Here is a 6,634-nt window from a genome sequence, read left to right on the forward strand (position 1 = left end):
TTTTAACTAACAACATAAGATTAAATGCTACACTATATTTTATAATTTTTTACAAAATAATTTCTATTTTTTTATATTTTGTTAAAATTTTCTCATATGATAAAATTATATTTTGAGATCTTTAATCTTGTTGCATTTTAGGATTGTTAGTATATACAAAAGGACTATTAAAAAAAACAGAACAAATTGCACATACGAAATTTGTACATGCAGTAATCTTGTATTCAATTTTAAATGTTTGAAGTTAATATCCATGCAATTCTAATTTTTAAAATGAATTTCCATTATTTCAATTTAGAAGTTATACTTTTAATTTTTATTTATTTATTTTATTTTATGTTATGAATGTTTGATTAATAAATAAATTATGAGTATTTGGTACACAAATAGTATTTTTTTGTAATTTTAAAATATTGATATCTCTTTTTTTTAAATATTTATTTTTTTAATATTTTACTATACTCATTAATTTTTTAATCCTAATTTTAATTTAATTTTCATCACCTAATGAATGCTGATAAATTTATTTCAGATGTATTTTGACTAGATAGATAATCTATTTAAACATAGTATATAATTATGTTAAATAAGTTTTTTTATAGAAATATATAATACACATAAAATATAATAATAATTTTTCATATTTTTATATCTAGATTAAATTACATTAGTAGTCACTTAACTATGATTTTTTGGCTATCGAATTATAAAAACTTACAAAATAATCACTCAACTATTAGTAATTTTTTAAATATTTTACTGTACTCATTTTATATTTTATATATTTTTTACTTATAGAGTTTAAAATTTGTATTTATAATGTAACAAATATTAACTTTTTGTAAAAAAAATTTAAACTCTATAAGTAAAAATAATATAAAATATGGTGTAACATTTAATCTTATGTTGTTAGTTAAAAGAGGAAGAAATCACATATTGTCTAGGAAGAAACTGCAAACATATTCATGAGTCTATATATACACATATCTCACATCCCACATTGCTTAAGAAAACAAGAAAAATGAGATTTTGGGTCTATATAAAGATCTGTTTTGTAAGTTTTATTTTCACATTAATTGGTGGCATCTTAAAATTAAAAGAAAATAATATTACCACTTTGGGTCTTTATAAAGGCTTATTCTTGTAAATTTTCAAATAAGTGGTTTATTTTTGTTATACTTTAAAAAATGACATTTTTTTTAAAATTTAGTCCGAGCACGGGTGCGTCCTTGTCAATGCGTTTTTCTATGTTTTCTCCTGAAAGTGCTTCCACGTATAAGCGTTTTGTAATTTCTGGACCATTCAAGTAAATAATTTTTTAAGTGACCCATTTTCTTAAATAATGTTGAAAATGGATTTTTTTTTTCATTTTATGTTTTGAACAGAAAATTAACATGCCACTATCAAATAAAAAATTATTTTTAAATAATTTGATTTATCGTTTTGTATTCTATTTCAATAGGTTTGTTATAAAGTTAATAATTGGAACAGCTGACTGAAACACACCAGTGATAATTTGTATAATTGAATAATGAATCGATATTATTTCAAATTTCGAATAAATGAGAGAAAATCAAATAGCCTTATGTAGTGGAATACAATTTTTTGTTTTGTCAAACAAATGCCCACCAAATGTTGCATTTTTTGTTTAATTCATCTTGTCGAAAACGATTCAACAATAATTCAATAAAAAATAAAAATTTGTTAAAAAATAACAAATCGATTTCAACTAATTTTTTTTATCTCAATATCTATTTTCTACCGGTTCACAATAAATTAATTTGTTTGTGGTTTTATACGGCAAATGTTCAACATCTAGTCTGACAACACCACTAAACTAAAATTTAACTACCCCTCTTAATATTCCAAAATAAGAAAATAAAGGAAGATTTTAAAGAAACTGAACAAAAAATTTAATATTTAGTTTGCTATCAATAATATTTTTAACATAGATCTTTATATAGACCTAAAGTCCAACTACCCTTGTTTCTTTAAGCTATGTGGGACATGAGTTTTTATATAAACTCATAGCTCATTGTCTTTTGTTCCTAAGTGAAGTGGGATTTATTCCACTACTAACAAAATCCTTCAACTAAACTTAGTACTCAAAAACTAAAGGCAAAATTTAAACTTTGCATAACAATAGACATTAACAAAACATATTTGTAACACCCTTCACCCGGTCCGGTCGCCGAACCTGGGCAATAGGATGCTACAATTAAATATCAAACAATTACAAACAAATTATAATTTAAAAATCTCAATTAAATATCAAACAAATCATAATTAAATAAATTAACATGTGTTTCAATCAGTTACTGGTTAATACCAAGCTTACGGAAGGTTACAACTAAGCATGCAATCAATTTGGATCAATTTGAAACAAATTTAAAAAGATATGAAAAATATGAAAACAGGGGACATACGGCTATGTTAGAGGCCATGTGGAAGGGTTGAGGCCGTGTGAGTAAACCATGTAACAACTTGATGCCATGTGAAATTAGGGTCATACGGCCATGTCGCCAAGCTGTGTGGTAGAGCTCAACTCGTGTGGCTCAATAACATGGCCATGTGGCCAGACCGTGTACAATTGGAATATAGGGTCACACGGCTATGTCACCAGACTATGTAACTCCCTGAGATTGTGTGGACAAACCTGCACCAAAATTAAATAGGCCACATGGCCTTGTGGGACACATAGTCGTGTGGTAGACCGTGTCCGAGGCCATTTGCACCTAAAATAACTTCAAAATCAAGTCATTTCACCTACCATTTCTTGGTTACCAAGCCATACCATTTGCATCTATAATTACTCATTTCAAAACACACCAAATTATGTCAAAACATGTCATATACCATTCAACCTAAGTGCCTAACCAATATGCCCACAAACACACCTCAAATTTAAAATTCAAAACAACCAAAATGAATATGCTCAAACATACCAATTCACTAACCTTATATGACACTTTCTCAATCATTTACTTAAGCACAACCAACCTTTAATCATCTTCATATTTTAACATCAAATATACTAAACATCCTTTCACATCTAAGCATCAACCAAGAACATATAACATAACAAGACATTTCTCTCTACCATAAGGATATTAAGCATACAATTGAAGCAATCTAACAAGTCATCAACCAAATACCATTCCTTCTCATATACGCACACACACACACATATATATACACTTATAAACATAATAAGCAAGACCATCAAGATACAAAATGAACTTTATAACCAAAAGACTTCCTAGGTACATGCCAAAACAAAAATAAGAACATCACCAACACTTGAGTTCGGGATTGTCACTGGATGCTGAATCAGCATATGAATCGAATAGTACCTAACTTGCGTAAGGACAAACGAAAACGTACCCTAAGTATAACTTAGTGATATTTATATAACCCGAACCATAAGTATAATATGAAACATAAAGGAGCATAAATTTAGAGTGAAAATAACACACAAATCAAGCCAAATATGCTATTTCACATAACCATGTACTCAAAACCATCTCATTTATCTTATATCATCACAAGTCTATCACAATTTGCAAGCTAATAATCATACAACTCATATAAGATATATTTAATCTCTAAATCTAATTTCATGATTTCATGGAACATAACATATTAATGTTCCTGATTCAATCCACAATCCACATTTCATTTTCCATTTCTAATTTCATTTCTTGTTCTTTTTTCCATATCAAAATCATATAAACCATTTCGTTCTTTATATCCCTATTAACACGACTCGAACTCGGACGGATACACGGATCCAACCAACAGATCAGTTTGGCACCCAGTGCCTTATCGGATAAATCCGAAATAAATAGTTGCGCCCAACACTATCAAATAGATTGACACCTAGTGTCTCATCGGTTAAACCAAAGCAAATTGGTACCAAGTGCCTCATCGACTCGTAGTCGAAGAAATCCTTGAACTATTTCTATCCTATGGCATGCCAACTATATCTGACTCTACCCGAACAATTAATAGGGTTTTTATTTCATAATCCAATACCAACCAATGTCTCAATTTCACAATTATTTCAGTTAAGTAAACATTTATTCAACATGTATAGTAGTCATAATTATCCCAATTCATACTCAATTTTCATAATTAATAAAAAATACACACATTTATCAAACATATTGTTTCAATCCTCATAATCATTATTCAAATCAAATCATCTCAAGTGAATAAGAATTCTTACCTCATATTCTTACCATGAATGAACAAATCAATATACAACTATTTATAATTAGTTCAGATTATAGAAACACAAATTGTAAACTTCAAGCTATTCGTCAACGACTTTGTCTTTTCCTTTCTTTTTTGAAGAATCTGGGTCAGCGTTAGCTATGAATTAAAACAAACATCGCATTTCATCAATACAAAAATGATTTCACATTCAATTGCTATTTAAATTAAATTTTATATTTTATTCAATTTAGTCCTTAAAATCGGGACTAACATAACTTTCACATTTAACATCAAATTTTTATACCAATTTCACTCTAAGCCAAATTTAACTCCCTATTTCGCATTTCTACCCCAAAATTTTAAAAAATTTCTCAATTTGGTCCCTATTGCACAAAATCAACAATTGATTTTATAATTTCATCCTTTTTTACTTCTAACCTAAAAATTTATCAAATTGGTCCGTAAAACTTAACTATTCAACAATGGTAACATCTTCAATCTTTAATAGTACCAAAAAATAGGACATGGGCCAATTAGCTTACAGTATCGGGATTCTAAAAACATAAAAATTACAAGAAAATGACTAGATTGCACTAACCAATTTAAGCTTGAAAAGAATAAGCCCTTGGTCGTTCGACTTCTTCTTCTCCCTTAGCTTCGAATGACTTTTTGGATGAAAGAGTTTTATTTTCTCTTTCAATCTACTTTCATTTTGTTTTAACATGGTTTTTTTAATATTTAATTTAATTTAATTTAACTTTTATTTTATAAATTTTATTACCTTTTATTTTATACAATCACCATTACTGTCCATTTTCATTGAACCAATGGCTTATTTCCTTTTGAGTCATTTAGCTAGTTTTTGCCTTATGATTTAATTATAATTAACTTTTGATTCTTACACGATTTAGTCCTTATATGTAAATTAAGCACTAATTCAATGAAATTACTAAACCAAATTTTAATTCACTTCTAAAATAACTCCATAAATATTTACGGGTCTGGTTTACGAAAACGGGGTCCCGAAACTACACTTTGGAGAATTGTCTCTTAAAAATTGGGTCTAAGAGTTTTAGGGGTATTTTAGGGATTTTAGCTCTAGTGTGCTTGAGAATTTCATAGCTTGGTATTCAGAAATGTTTTTGTTTATGGCATTTTGGAAATTAAAATTTTTTTTGAAAATAATGTTCAAAAGACTTTCAATTTTAAAATAAGGACTAATTTGTAAAAGGGTCTAAATTATGAGTTTTTAAAAGGCAATTAAACCAAATTTTAATTTTCACCCTATTTTCCTCCTTCATCTTTATAAAACCCATGTTAGTCTCTTCTCCATAATTTTGTTTTTCCGTCCATTAAATTTCAAAGTTCCTCTAATTCAATTTTGATTCCCAAACTTAATTCCTTAGATTTCTATTGTTCCCTAAGCCATAAGTCTCCATAGTATTTAATGAAAAACACTCAAAACACCATAGGTTTCTCCATTGTTAAGTTTTTGGATTTTTTAAGTTTTTGATCAAACATTCAGTTTTTCATCAACTAAGGTAACGATTTGATTTTTTATTAGTTTTTGATGTTATTTAATCCTTTAAATTGAGTTTTTAGCCGTTAAATCATATGTTTTAAGTAAAAGCCAAAAATTTGGTCATTAATGGTGGATTTTGGATAAAAACATGGTTTCAAAGTGTTTTTCAATTAGTTTTGATGTGACTAGGAGGTTTCTAAATTTACTTCAAAGTTTCATTGAAGATTTCCAACGTTTTAATGAATTTTCGTGAAAATTGCCAAAAACGAGTCAAAAATTTTGATACCATGAATTAGGTAGTTTTAAGTAGTTTAAAGGTTAAGAATCAGTCGTAGGTGAATAATTAGATGAACAGAATCAGTTTTAGGCAAAAACATGAAGTATAGACTAAGATAATTGAAATTCAAGTTTGTTATGTCGAAGGTTTCGATTACATGATAATTTAGCTTAGGCTTGTGCTTTGATTGTTTGAAGTGAGTCTTCTACTGATTTTTGATTATATTGTTGTGTGACTTGCCTTGCTGAAGCTTCAGAATCGTTAGGATCTTCAAGGAGTAAAGATAAAGGCAATGAAAAGCTAGTTTAAGTTTTCGACAATTAGACGAAAGCGTGATCGGTGAGTGTTTGGAATCACTATTTGTGGACACGATTCATAGTGTTAGTTGGGAGCTTAGGATTAGCCTAAACCCCTATCCTAAGTTTCGAGTTTAAGCTTTCTATTTCCCTTGTCTTATTTTGGCAAATTATGTGATAATGTGAATAATTGTGGATTGATTATTATGATGCGATATTGTGATATGAAACATGTGTGATGACTATTGTGAATTGTGTTGTGTTGTGGGCATGATATACATGCCAAATGATAGTGGTAATAATATGCTAATACATATATGC

This window comes from Gossypium hirsutum, chromosome D12, assembly GCF_007990345.1.
Source record: "Gossypium hirsutum isolate 1008001.06 chromosome D12, Gossypium_hirsutum_v2.1, whole genome shotgun sequence".
Lineage (NCBI taxonomy): Eukaryota > Viridiplantae > Streptophyta > Magnoliopsida > Malvales > Malvaceae > Gossypium > Gossypium hirsutum.